Source organism: Pyrus communis, chromosome 15, assembly GCF_041283825.1.
Source record: "Pyrus communis isolate YQ-2024b chromosome 15, ASM4128382v1, whole genome shotgun sequence".
NCBI classification, from domain to species: domain Eukaryota; kingdom Viridiplantae; phylum Streptophyta; class Magnoliopsida; order Rosales; family Rosaceae; genus Pyrus; species Pyrus communis.
This window is the reverse complement of record NC_142579.1, coordinates 25118820-25134156: the sequence shown is the minus strand read 5'-3', so window position 1 is coordinate 25134156 and position 15337 is coordinate 25118820.

Sequence of the window (15337 nt, the reverse complement as noted above, 5' to 3'; positions counted from 1 at the left end):
GCATGTATACAAGAAATGTATGAATAGACTTGTGTGCGCGTAAACCTTGTATGGAATGATATAGATTGTTGGGATGTAACCTTAATGGAAGCATGCATGATAGTGTTGACATGGAATTAAAGTCTGAGGAATTTTAATTTGGGTTACAGTCGATTTAATTATGTTATCATAGGATTAATTGACATATTATCGTTTATGATCTGTTTTATTGTATTGTGAAAATCATGGAGTTCAAGGTCTTGTCTTATGTATTGGGTTTTATGATTGTTAGGGCCGAAAAATTTCACCCTAAGCCCAAAGCCAATTGTAACATCCCACATCGACCAACGGAGAGGGGGTGATGTGCGTTATATGTACATGCCCACCTCCATATAGCACGATGCCTTTTAGGGACTCACTAGCTTCGGATTCCATCGGAACTCCGAAGTTAAGTGAGTTCGGGCGAGAGCATTCCTAGGATGGGTGATCCACTGGGAAGTTCTTATGTGAGTTTCCAGAAACAAAACCGTGGGGGCATGGCCCAAAGTGGACAATATCGTGTTACGGCGGAGCCGGCTTTGGATGTGACAGAGTGGTATCATAACCACTCTGCCATGTGGTGCAAGTGTGCTGACGAAAACATCGGGCCCCTAAGGGGGGTGGATTGTAACATCTCACATCGACCAACGGATAGGGGGTGATGTGCCTTATATGTACATGTCCACCTCCATATAACACGAGGCCTTTTAGGGACTCACTGGTTTCAGATTCCATCGGAACTCCGAAGTTAAGCGAGTTCGGGTGAGAGCATTCCTAGGATGGGTGATACAGGAACAATGAGGAGGGCAATGGCAAACTAAGGTAAGAGTGCACCATGCAGGGCAAGCTTTCTTTTACCCTGTTTGGTATTACTTTTTTTACCAACAACTGCTTTACTTTAAAGTTTAGTAATAAAAAAGTTTTTGACAAAAATGAAATATCATGCTTATTTTCAAAGCAATGCCCTCCAAACAATAGCTTTTAAAAGCAGCATGAGGGAGCTTTTAAAAGTTGCTTTAATAAAAAGCGGAGTTGAGTCTTTAATGAATATTTTCAATTCCTGTAATACCCTCTTTAATTTTCAATCCATGTGATATCCTAATTAGTTTAACCTTTCACACTGATTTTACCTCTTAGAGAACAAAGTGACCATCACTTACCATTACAAACACTCACCTTACACCACCACTGTCATTACCACAACCATTGTTGCTACCCCCACCACCACCTCTTCCACAACAGCCATACAACAGCTACGACCACCATTGTCACCACTATTGTTGCCACTGCCACTGTCCCCATTACCACCATAACCATAGTAGCCGCCACAACCACAATCAACAATATTGCCGTTGTCGCACGCTTCTACCACCATTGTTACCTTTACACACCAATCACCACATTGCACTATTGGCACTACCAACATACCTCCACTTTTGTTGGTGCCATCATCACTACCACCACCATCACCATAACCACCACCATCGCCACCAGCAACATCATCACCACTGCCCTGTCAACCATCCCCACAACCATGTCCATTTTTGTTAGTATATACATTTATATCATTTCTACAATACAATTTACAAAACCCTTTTATATTGCTTTTCATATTCATAACACTTTTAAAAATACAGTTTATTCAACACTCAACTATTTTATGTCACAGTTGATTATTATTAAACCAACATAAACATATATATATATATATATATATATTTTTTTTTTTTTAAGCCCAGCTCCCAAATTGGCCCTTAGTCTTTATAAAACCACAAAAGTATTAAAAATCCTAGATTAGCCATCGTTAAATCATGTAAGAAAGCACATACTCTCTCTCACACTACAAAAAAAAAAAAAAATATGAAACTAATACGATGGAAAATTGTGAATTTTCAACGAGTTATTCATAGGGTAAACCTCTCTCTATGTATTCTCATGAACGATTCTAGTCCTTATTGTATCAACAGAAGACACCTATCTTATGCAATATGATGATTTTCTTTTATTAGATATTAGTCACAATATATGCATGCTTGTATTAGATATTAGTCACTAAATATGTAATATGTGTTGCAATCCTACTGGATTAGGAATGTGTATGGACCTGATTTTACACTATCGGCCCGAGTAATCGAGACCGTTGAATGACAAAGTGGTTGAAATAATTTTCAATTATTATCAAGAAATAATGTTGTGATTTTAATCATCATTTTATCTCTTAATAATATATTAAATTATTTAAACTTAATATTTGTCTAAATCCCCATTGATTTGAACATATGGGATATTGGGATACGCACGGCAATAAAGCAGGCAAGGATGGGATTATGCATGCATACAACTACAAATGGATGAATGTATGTGTGAGTTAATGCGACATGATGATAGGCCTGGTGATGTAACAAGCCTAGGTGTTGTCTTTGTTTTTTTGAAAAGTCATGGATAATCATAAATGACCTTGAGATTTTGTCAGATGGGTTTTGGTAGAGAATGATTTCTTAAAGTGATCAGGTTGTGTTGCAGATAAAATGCAATTTAGTATGCATGCACGGTTGCACCTGGACTAACATGGTGGAAAAAGAGAAGTTTCAGTTGGAATGCGATGCTTTCATTTGGTGAGGTCACGTATGTAGAGATATATATTTATTTTTTCAAGGAAAATTAGGAGATAGCCTTTATCATATCTTAGAGATACTTGACAGCCAAGATGATTAGACACCAGTTCTGAAGTGATGTTCGACAGAGTTTAAGTTGCAAAGGGACTCTACACGATTATCTAGCCATGCCAAGCAAGCACGTTAGTCCTATAAATACAGATGCAATGGCAACGGAAAAGGGGCCTCCAATTCAACACATAACTGCCCCGCGCAAAACCTCTCAAAATTCTTGAGATTTTTTATTTTCTTTTTCCACCGACACATCTTCAGTTTGGATAAACAACACTGTGAAGGCAACCGACGAACACCTTCAGTTTGGATAAACAACACTGTTGCCGTAGAATCAGCCGACCAAGGAGCACCTTCAGTTTAGATAAACAGCACTGCGTCGAGGCCGACTGGTTACCTATCCAAGTCTCGGTCGAAAAGGGTTTCGAATCCTTATTGGTAGAGGTCATCTCATTAGCCTTCTCGGTGAAGTGAGGTGTTACAAGTTACTACATTTGGCACATTGAAAGTCGAATTTGATATTGAACTTCGTAGAACTAGTAGCCTTGTCTTCAGGCTCGAGAATCCAAAGGCCGAGATTTGTTTCTTCCTCGGCCGCAGTCGCAAGATAAAGAAGTCAGCAACACACTCAACGCAACGTCAACAAATTTTACTCCTCAGCCGAGCTCGACCGACAAGTTGGCACGCCCTGTATTCAACCGAAGGATGTAGTTAGCTTATTAGTTACTCGGCCTGCGCGCCACGTAGGTTTTGTAATTTTTAGGGTCAAAAGAATGTGATTGTGTAAATTCTAGTGTATCTAGGAGTATCTTTGTATATTCCCTTTAGTACTTTAATTCCTATTAGAGTTGTAATCCTAATAGAGTAAGTATTTAATCTTCCCTACTGCTTTAAATAAAGGCACAATGGGGTGATACAACACACACCTTAGAATTACATCTCTTTCTTCTCTCTCTGTTGCCACCGGCCCCGCTCCATCTCTGTCACAAATACAGTTTAGTCAAATAGGCCTACAACATGTTATCAACACACTCTTGCCAGAAGCTAAAGAAATGAAGGATCGTGGATGAGGCTTTCTTCTACAAAATCAAAGGCTTTCAATTATTTTCTGCCAATCAGGTTCTTATAAAATAAATTAAGATATTTGAAAAAACCTTGAAGCATGAAAACATTCCCCATGATGCATGAACCCCGAATATTTATATTTTCTTTCAATTACGTAATATATATATATATATATATATATATATATATATATATATATATATTGTATATGTGTTCATATATTTTGTCAATATATATACTTGTTTATGCAATACAAAATTATGCTATGCATAATTTATGAGTCAAAGCATCAAAATTAATTTAGAAGCAATTAGGGCTTTTAACCTTAGAATTCGAAAAAAAAAAATGGGATCCACTATTGAACCACCGCGCTGGCCTATAGCCTAGCCGCATGGAGAAAACTCTTGGAACGGTGTCATTCTCGACACCTTGGACTAATCGTAACAGCTTTTTGAGCTTGTTGCCATTAAAGTGCAACCAGGCCTAGGCCTGGGTTGAATTGCAAACGGACCTGAAGTCTCGGCCCACAACAGCATGCCTGAAGCTTGCTGGGCTTGTTCCCTTAACCCAGCTTGTAATACCCAGAAAAACAAATTAAAATATATAAATCAATTATTTATGTTTATGAATATGTGGAGAAAAATAAAAAATAAATCGATTTATGGTTATGAAAATTTAATTGAAATTTTTTAAAGTGTTGTTTCTGAAAAATTATAGTTTACGTTGTAAAATTTATCGATAAGTGGAAAAGATGAAGTTTCCCCTAGTTGGCTTAACGTAATTATACGAGGACGTCTTTTATCCTCAGCTATTTTATTGTATTTCTTGGCATATTTGGATAGAGCTCAGTCTCACGAGTGCGTAGGCAAAAACCGTTCGCGAAATGGAGTTACAATGAAGGAGTTATTAATGATCAAAGTTGAGGGCAAAATGGTCATTTGACCATAATCTAGAAGCCTCCAGATTTTCTGGAGCAATGAGGTGTGCCACGTGTTTGGTTGGGAGGAAAGGAAAAGAAGAGAAAGAAGAGAGATGAATGATTATGATGAAAAGAAATGAGAGAAAGGAGGAAAAGAAGAGAAGGAACGGGCCCAATCAGAAAAAAGAGGAGGGAGAGAAATGAGGGGGGAGAGAAACACAAAACTAGGCCCTTTTCTCTAGACTCGTTTTAAGGGTGATCGGGTCGTTCGACCCTAGCCTGTTTCTTGACCCGGTCGTATCTTTCCCGTTCGACGTCTATTCGAGGTGATTTTGGTGTCCATGGAAAGCTCTCGGCGAGCCCAACATCCCTATGTTATTATATTTCTCAAATTTTAACTCAATTTTACAGACCAAAGCCTTAATGTCCCCGGTTTTCTGATGGTTTTCCCATTTTTCAGTGATTTCGACAATGATTACCTTTGATCACCACCACCAATGGACTCCACTCAACCTCAAGAACAAAGTCTATGCATTGGTTAGGGCGTCGGAGTTGTTTTGGAGACAAATCAAGAACACCCAAAATCAAGGGTTTCCGGCGGTTTGAGGGCGATTTGAGGTGTTTCCTGACTAAATTGGACTTCGGCCCAGGTATGAAAGTTGTTCATCTCATTGAGGTCTACTTGCCTATAAAATATGGTAATTTTTAGTGTTGGTCGGAATTTGGGGTTTCCGTTCATTAGAAACCGCCACTGGCTGAATTGGACTTCGGCCCAGGTATGAAAGTTGTTCATCTCATTGAGGTCTACTTGCCTGTAAAATATGGTAATTTTTAGTGTTGGTCAGAATTTGGGGTTTCCGTTCACCAGAAACCACCACCGGCGGCAGTGCGTGGCTAGTGAGTCGATTCTACTTTTTATGTGAATTTTGATATTTCAATTACGTATTTGGTTTTGATGTGTTTTGATTATTAACACGAATGTTGGATATTTCGTTTAATAGAATACTTTCAGAAATGAATTTAAAGGAAATTGTGAACTATGAAAGCCTTGATCCCGGTCAAGGGTACGTAGGCAGTTTAATAGGGGTTAGATGCAGTCTTAAATAATTGAGTTTTGACCTTTTTTTTGGAATTTGAGTGAAGAGAAGAAATTGGCGATAAATAAAAAAAATTATAAACGTATGTTTTTGATAAAATGATTTTGGTTGTAGATTATGTGAGTAATTATTGAATGTTAAATTAAGAATAGTGTTTAAAGGTAGTAAATTAAACAAGAGTTTAATTGGGCCTATCATCGGAATTATTTCCCGAAAATAAATATTTCGGGGGCGGGGCGTTACACAGCCCACCTTCAGCAAGCTTTGCTTACTAGGCTTGCCAACAGTCTCAACCTTTGATCACCGTAAGTTAGCCCAGGCAGCTGGGCTTGCCTAGACCAGCCCAAAATCGAAGCCAGCTTTTGTTCGGCTTCGCATGCACCCACACCCCAAGTCAGCCCGTGCTGGGCCTATGCACCCGTGCCATTTTTGGCCCAAAAGCCAACAATTTTGCTGATGAGCTTATCCCAGACACGCGGTCCGTGGCCTGTAGCCATGTTTGGGCTGCTCTGCAGCCACCCGAGGCCCAATTTGCCCTTTAAGGCTTTGCCCTACTCACAGTACCCCGTGCCCACCGCAATTGGGCTATGATTTTTTGAATCTAATGCTATTTTTTGCATTCTCTATAATTTTAACCCGAATGTTATAATTATTTTTACTTCTACGATCGATCCCGAATGGTCCCGATCTATTGAATTAATTAAAGTGACCATCAGTACATTAATCTGACAATTAATCCAAAATTATTGGCTTTAAGCTCACTTTTTGGCAATTAACGATTCAATAAATTATTTCGTTTCTTTGAACCATTGACTATCTTTCGTCGTCTTGAAGCACTCACACTTGGGTTCCTGAAGCAATCCCTAAATCCACTACACTTTAAGGACTCACAACACCTAAAGCCATTCCATTGGAGGCTATGTGTGAAGCACGACCTATTATGAGCAAGGTTTTATCTTAAGCTATGGATAATATTGTGTTAGCTCCACTATGTACAATAATCCAGCATTGTATGAGCTCATATATTTACGCTTACAATAAATTCAATTAACCACATCATGTGGTTTTGCTAAAGTACTTTTTGTGACAAAAAAAAAATACCAAATTTGCTTTCTTTAGTTGGATTCTTCAAAAAGTTGTACTAGCCCCAGTTTAAGGGTCTTAAATAAATAATTGAGCCCTTAAAAGTTGTGTTGGCTTTAGTGAATGAATGATGATTGGACTCTCGAAAATTTGTGTTTCTTTTGTATATTGTATTCTGTGTTCTTGCAGGTACCCCTATATATGAACTGAACGTTCATAACTAAATCGAACATGTAGTTTCGAATTTAGTGCCTTTGAAACCTGAAGTTTTCATTCAAAACTTACCACATGAAACTTGTAGCTTTCATGCTTAAATTAAACCAATACATGTCTATAGAACCCGAATATTCTACGATATATATCTATGGCTTTCCATATAACTAATCATGTTTTGTTGTACCCTCTGTTTAGGGACATGTCGAACTTGAACAAGCTCGATTTCACAGCTCTGGAAGTCACTGGAAAAAACTACCTAAAGTGGGTTCAAGACATGAAACTCTATCTTACTGCAAAGAGTCTTAGAGCTACTGTCGAGGAACTAATCGACTATGAACTCGTCGACGAAGCTTAAAAAGCTACTTCTATAATCTTCATTCATAGACACATCCATGATGCACTACAGACGGAGTACCTCACATAGGAGGATCCACATACCCTTTGGCTCGCTCTAGCCGATCACTTCGATCACCAGAAAGACATTTACTTGCCTGAAACAAGACACCACTGGTAGCATTTACGCTTTCAAGACTTTTAAGTCTATGAATGAATACAACTATGAAGTTTGTAGAATCCAATCATACTTAAGTTCTGTAATGAGGACTTAACTGAATAGGATCTCCTGAATAATACCTATTCAACCTTCAATGCCACCAATATTGTCCTGCAGCAACAATATAAGGCACATAAGTTCATCAAATTTTTGGATTTGATATCTGTTTTACTTATCGCTAAAAAACAGAACCAGCTTTTGATCATAAATCTTCAAGCTCGACCCACTGGCTTGAACGTTGCACCTGAAGCATATGTGATCAATTCTAGCAGCCATAATCGACGGAAACCCCGTTGTGGCCGTGGAAAAGGGCGGCAAGCCCCACTATGGGCCCAAGGTCAACAAAACAAAGGCTCACCCAAGGGAGGAAATTTGACCCAGAAGTGCCAACCCTTTGCCCCTAAGGCCCCAAACTTCAAGAACAAGGGAAAAGCTACAATTTAATCAGTTTCCACTGAACTAGACATGTGCTATCACTGTGGATCAAACGATCATTGATGATGCATATACCGAGCTACCCTCGAGGCTATCGCCAAGTATCATTCACATCGTGAGTGTAACTTTGCGCTTGTAGAACTTCCTAAAGATACTACTACAACTCTGGTGGTTTCAGATTTTTAGGAAGCATCAGCTCCCATGGAAGAATAAAGTTTTATTTTTCTAAGACATGCTAGGGCGTTTTTACACCCCTAGTGGCCGAACCCACTAAGAGTGGCCAAACCCTCCCTAAATTTTAGAAGCTCGTCCAAGTAATCAGTATGCGTAAATTATCTAAGTTGAATTGCTTGTAGTTCTTTTATTTGGAAGTTATGTCTAACTCAGGGAGAGTATCCAGAAACATACTCACTTGATCTTAATGTATTCTTTTTCCTACTATTAGGAGCATTTTCCCCACTGGTTTTTGCTACCTAACGAGGTTTTGACGAGGCACCCATCCTGGGATGATCATACTCTGTTGAGTTCACTACTTTCGTCATGTTTGATGTTTGTTTTAGACATTATGCATACTTCTCACTTTTCTCCTTAGTTTATGGGTTTTTCCCCTGCCTTGGGTTTTACCATAGCGAGGTTTTGTGAGTTTTACTACCCATGCATACCTTCTTTTAAATTTGAGACTCGCATTCACCCGTTGTGCCAACGACTTCATCAACTGTTCTACCTTATCTGCTGAAGATTTGATGCGATGTTTTGTTTGAGTATTTACACACTCAAGGGGGAGTGTTGCAGTTTTATTGGATTAGAAATGTGATTGTGTAAATCCTAGTGTATCTAGGAGTATCTTTGTATATGCCCTTACATAGTTTAAGTCCTATTAGAGTTGTAATCCTAATAGGGTAAGGATTTAACCTGCTTTACTACTATAAATAAAGGCACAATGGGGTGATACAACACACACCTTAGAATTACATCTCTCTCTTCTCTCTCTGTTGCCACTAGCCCAATCTCCTTTTTTGTCCCAAATACAGTTCAGTCAAATAGGCATACAACAATATGATGATTTTCTTGTATTAGATATAAAATAGCGAAATGCTATAATATTTAACTAGAGAAAAACTTGGCTTCCATCACATGATAAGAAAAATAGATACAAGAGAACACACCACGAAAAATAGCTAGCTAAAGAATCTCTTCTAAGTCACTAGGTCACGCCTTGTTCTCTTTAATACATGATTGTATTTGATCTATATGTTTGATTACCAATGCTGATTCCTAGAGATTGCTAGAAATCTAGTCTGAAGACAAATTCAACTAGTTAGGAGTAGCAAAATTCCTGCACATCTTGTCGTCACTTTAATTGTCTTTGAACTCCTTTAAAATTCTAAGATACAAATATGGCTGACATGCGCGCGCGTGCACACATACATGTACATACATACATATTTATATATAACTGTACAAGAGCCAGTGGTTCATACTACTATACTATGGAGTCAATTACCAATACGATCTAATAAAGTCAGGGAGATCGGCTTCCATACACGCGTTTTCTTTTCTTTTTTTGTTGGCTTTGCTTTTTATTTTTGTTCCTTTTATCATTTTTTTATTGGAATCGTAAGAAAACATACATTCATCCGTCAACTGCATGTAATTCTGTAAGCGAGTAAATTGTCATAACATTTCACACGCATTATGGGAAAGTCACAGGAATTTTAGCTAGATATATAAAGCAAATATAAATCGAATAAGAATTAAAAAAAATAAAAAAAAATAAAAAAAATAAAAAAAAAAAAACAATAACAACAACAACAATTGGGGAAGAACCGGTACCTACATAGCAGTTTTTTACTAGTTTGATAATTACTAGAGAATTTAGAGTGCTGAAAATGAGACCACCTTAGATATATACGTGGGTTGACAGTCCAAGAAATGGTTTCCACATTTTTTTTATCGATTAACTGGATCCAGTGCATATGTTGTTCATGCCTTCATGTGTGATTTAAAAAACTATTCAATTAATAAAAGTAACTAATGATTTAGTAATTTATTTTATTGGGTTGCATAACAATCTAGCTTGTATGCGGAAAAGGGAATAGTTTTCATAGCAATAATGATAAATTCACTAATTATGTATCAGCATGCGCACATTTAGCTTGTTGAAACCGAAAAAATTGAAAACAAGATGGTAGAATACAAGCATAAATCTAAGTACTTTAGACTGGCACTTGTGATCTACATTGGTATAGAAAAGTCTTATTAAAAGATGATTACGTACTTATCCATTTGATGAAATTGATTTGAATATATATGAAAACTGATAATCTTGCCACTTAGAACTTAACAATGAGATTATGTTGGTTTTCTATATGAATTTTAATAAGAGAATCATATGGCTAGAAAAAGTGACATTTGCTCTCACACAAAGGTACTGTTGAACTAAAGCCTATTATTAGTTGAGCATAGAGCTTTCAGCTGATAGGGAAGAAAAGGACTACTTTGACCGATCATGATTTCATCTTCGTTGGCTTCTAAATGTTTGCTTCTTGTTCAATTGTTCATTCAACTCATGGCATGAATGTTTACTGTAGTTGTGATTTATTTAACATAATCTTCGATCTTGTGAAAGTTGTTTTGATATCACAGAAGAGAATTGAAGCTCCAAAATTCTAAAGCAAAACCACAAGAACGATAATGCTACTGGCTCTCAAAACTTGTGTGACCACCAACTCACAACATTTTGAAATAGGCATAAATTAAAAATAAATGATAAATAATACATCGTCGCATTAGTTCTGAACATGATTTGAGAGCAATCTAAGGCCCTTGTGAAGGAGAAATTAAATGATCTCCGATCGAGAACCAAGAACCAGTTTCTCCGGCTGCGGGATCTTGGAGTTGCAGCCATGCGCGGGACTATTATTAATTGCGTCCCTTTTATTGGGATTACATGTTTAATTAGTGAATTTGGATCACTTTTAATTAGTATATTGTAGATTGTCAAGCTTAGTCTGCTTATCAAAGTGTTTTTCTTCATCTAAAAACCACGATCTAACATGGGAGGTTAATGTGAACTCCGAGTGTTATATTTGTATATTATGAGTTACAAAGTCAATTGTCAGGTGTAGTTAGTCAAATCCTTATATTGAGTAAATCTTAATCGAACAGTGGATGGTCTAATAGAAAATGTAGAAATCAAGCTTTTTATATGCATTTGGAACATGAAATAACACTGACCACATAGCTACCAGACCCCAGTAGCTGAGTTACTACGTGTGGATGCAAATTTTCGCCGTATTCTCATTTGACGAAAATGCATCTACAAAATAATAACACCTAAGATTAACGCCAAAAGCCTCACGTGCCCACAATGAATAGGGGGTGGCTTTTGCCGAAGAATCTCAGATGTCAAAATTAGAATTTTGAAAAGAATGTGTTTAGGAGTTTGTAGATAACAAATGGCTTAGCTTTTTAGTGGGAGAACATAACTATTTATTGGGGAGTGGCCGACCCTATTTGGAGAATAGGGGCCGGCCATATATGGTCAAATTGTGAGTATAATTGTAAGATTTTATGTGAAATAATATCTTGCAATTAACTTGACAATTAAACCTAAATTGAAAAGGAAAATTGGGAGTTACCTTTTGAATAAGGATTTGATGAGAAGTGATGAGAGGGATTTGAATAAGTACCATTTTGATCATCTTTCACTCATCCTTGATTGAGCCGTTATTGTCCGTTGCATATGCGTGGGAATACCGATGTGCCTCAAGGGTAAATTTGTCATTTTCATCCAAAATTTCATGTGTCACCTCCATAATTTTCTTTCTTGTTTTTGGTTCTACAAATGCCCCCACACCTGTTGGCCTACTTGCAGGAAAAGGTAGCAGGTGTAGAGATCTTCCTATTTTGATGTAGACTCCCACATTAATTGGAAATTAGATCCTTCTAGGAAAGGGAAATAAATCACTTCCACAGTCTATTTAAGTCTACCTTAGGTAGATGATTAAACCAACTTCGGAGAGCAATTTATTCTACCCTACAAGAGAGAGAAAGCTAGAGGACATTTGTTCCTCCTTCCCTAGCAATCTTTTACACTTGCCCATGCAAATGACCGTTTTTCGTTGCTTTCTTTGCCTTCACGCCGCAGTAAGGTGAAAAAAATTAATTTTTCCTTGTCTTATTAATTTTTGGGAGCCTCGGGGCTTGAAATTTGGCTCGATGGGGGTCGAGGATGTTTCAAAAAGTGGTTTGGAGGGGCCACGACATTGTTGCCATAGGTGACTTGGTACGGCGGTGGCTCTGTGTGGGTTGAGGCCTGGGTGTAGCGACGAGTTGGGGCTCAACTCGGGTCAGGACTTGTCAGCTTGGGTTGAGACTATAAGGCACTAGGGTGCTGAGCTTTAGGCCGCTAGGCTTGGGACTATGTGTGAGATGTGAGAGAGGGAGGCGCACGGGCGCCAGCCCCTTTCTTTGGATTAGGCTGTGAAGCCTTTAGGCCAAGAGAATGGCAACCTGGCGAGCTGGGCTACCTGGCGTGCTAGGTCTCTTTGTGTGCTGGGCCGCTTGGCGTGTTGGGTCTCCTTGTGTGCTGGGCCGCTTGGCGTGTTGGGCCAATAGGGAAAATAGGAGCCAACGCAGGCTGGGCTCCCTTTGTTGTTGTCTTTGGGTTGTGGGGCCTAATGTTTCTCTTTTTTTTTTTTTTTTTTTTTTTTTAGCCATCTAATAATTATTCTTTGCGTTTTTGTAGAATTTCTTCAAGCATGTCTTCTTCAAGCCATAAGAGTGACGATGGTGTGTCGTCGTTGTATCGCCAAGGTGGGCCTTTGAGTAAAGTGGGCTACTTCAAGGTTGTTCACTTCAAAATTAATTCTGATGACTCGTTCAGAGATTTCCTCAAAGCGTATAGGCATGCCATTCTGTTGGAGGTGTGTGTGAAGAGTGTTAAGGAAGGTAGCAGCCATGAGCCATGTAGTGGGGCTCAGAGAGCCATCAAGTTTTACCCCTACTACTTCATGTTGGGATTTACTTTTCTCATGCCACATTTCTTCCAAGAAGTGCTTTACCCCATGAAGTGTGTTGCTGCTCAATATTCTCCAAATGTTGTCCGTGTGATGGTGTGATTCCTCAATATAAGCCAATTCTTTGACTTGGATCTGACCGTCAACAAATTTTGGTACTTCTTTGACATAGGCCACGTTGATGGAGTTGGGCAGGTACAATCCCACCATAGGCTTTTCGATCATTCGAGCAAGGGAGATCATGACTAGGCCAAAGAGACTTTGAAGATAAGTAGAGAGTGGGAGTTTGACTATTCCATTGGATTACGCGTTTCGACGATTTTCATCACTGGTAAGTAGACTGCTTAGTCTCTAGGTTGCTTTGTGCTTTTGCTGAGATGCTTTCTGATTTGTTGATTGTCCTCTTCTGCTTATGTAGATTCGAAATTTGGCTCAACTCCCAAGACTTTTCCATATATGAAGAAGGTGTATATTGCTTTGGGTATCCCTACTATGTACCTTGAATGGTGATGGTTGCTTAGTCCTCTTCGTTGGGAGAAATGTGGGCTGCTCCCGAGAGAGGAGATAAAACGGATCAAGGCGGAGGCATTAGTTTGTCTGATCGCTATCGTGGAATCTACAGTGAATGAAGGTGGAAAAAAAAAATCTTCTTCACCTGCTCAAGAGATGCTGGCTGAGAAGAAACTGAAGATTTCCTCCACTGTTTGTGAAGGTCTGCCTGTTGCCAATAGGCTTTTGACTGACTTGACTTCTTCCAAGGGGAAGAAAGATGGGGCTGATAGATTCGAGCTAGTGACGCCTGTCATACAAAAGGTGGCTAGTACAATTACTAATAGGATTGCATATCGTTGAGGTTATATCGTGCCCCCAATGCCAAGACGTCCGTTGAAAGCTAAGTTTGGTTCATTTTTGAAGAGGTTTGCTACTATAAAGAGTGATAAGGTGGACTCTGTTGCTAAAGTGGCACCAAGGCCCACTCTCCTTGCTGCTGAGACTGATTCGCCTGTTGAGAAAGAGGAGACTGCTTACGTGGATAGTTGTGAGAAATCCACAAAGCCTGTTTCTTGGGAAGCTACTGAGATTTGTGCGCTCTTGAAACCAAATCTGTTTGAAGACATGGACGTATGTGCCAAGCTTATCAATGGTGTTAAAGAGGTTGTTTGCCCAAGTTCATTTGCAAAGCATACGACCGAAAATAGAATGACTGCTCTGCTTGCTATGATGCAGAAAACGGCCATTCTGGCAACTGAATCTATGATCCTTGATCAAGAAGATACCAAGGCTACCAAGGAAGTGGTAAAAACTATGGTAGCTTAAGCTTATTCCTTTGTCGAGAAGATCAAGAGGTTGGAGTCTGAGCTCATCGCTGTAAAAGGATCTAATATCTCTACCTTTACTTCTTTGTAACTTGAGAACGCTTGCCAAGAAATCGTTGACTTGAAGACCAGGCTTGACGCAATGCAAGTTAAGCATGAAAGTGCAAAAAAATAGATTGGATGTTACATACCTCAGATTCAAGATCTTGAGCGTGCCGTTTCTGAGCTTCGTTCTGCTGCTTACACAAAGGATAAAAAGTTGATTGTTGCTAGTAATCTAGTGATCCATTTAAAGAAGATCGTTTATAGGCTTGAACCCCAAGTGTTGGAACTCCAAGGTGCACTGAAGATCAATGAAAGTTTGAAGAAGGAAGTGGATGAGCTACAACGCGTCTATGTTGGTCTGCTCAAGAAGAACAAGCAGCTAAAGGGTGAGAAGCTAGGCTCGAGGCTTCACTTGTAAAGATAGATGAAAAATTCCATCAAAGGTCTGCACTGTATTAATTGGATGATCCTTTTTTTTTTTTTTTTTTTTTTTTTTTTTTTTTTTTTTTGGCTTTCTGGATCAGTAATATAGGCTCTCATTCACTGTCTAATGTCATCCATTATCCAAACCCAAACCCTGAAATATTAGTATATTATTTACATGGGCTTGATACGTTTATGGAAGGTTGCCCGTTTAGGCTTGTTTCAACAAGGCTTTGAATGTCGGGCCCAAAAACTAAACTTTGCAAAATTTATTCCTAGACTTGATATGCAATCAAACGAATTTGGCTCCTCTCCAGATCTTGTTGTCCGGAGCCCAAGAACTAAAAAATTTGGGTCCTTGTTTTTGTGGAAGCTTTTGATATGTGTGAAGTAGGACAATAGAATGAGTTAATGATTAGTGACATATTCAATTTTAGTAGTCTAGATTGCCTGGTCCTTGACCTAAGGACAATACGATCT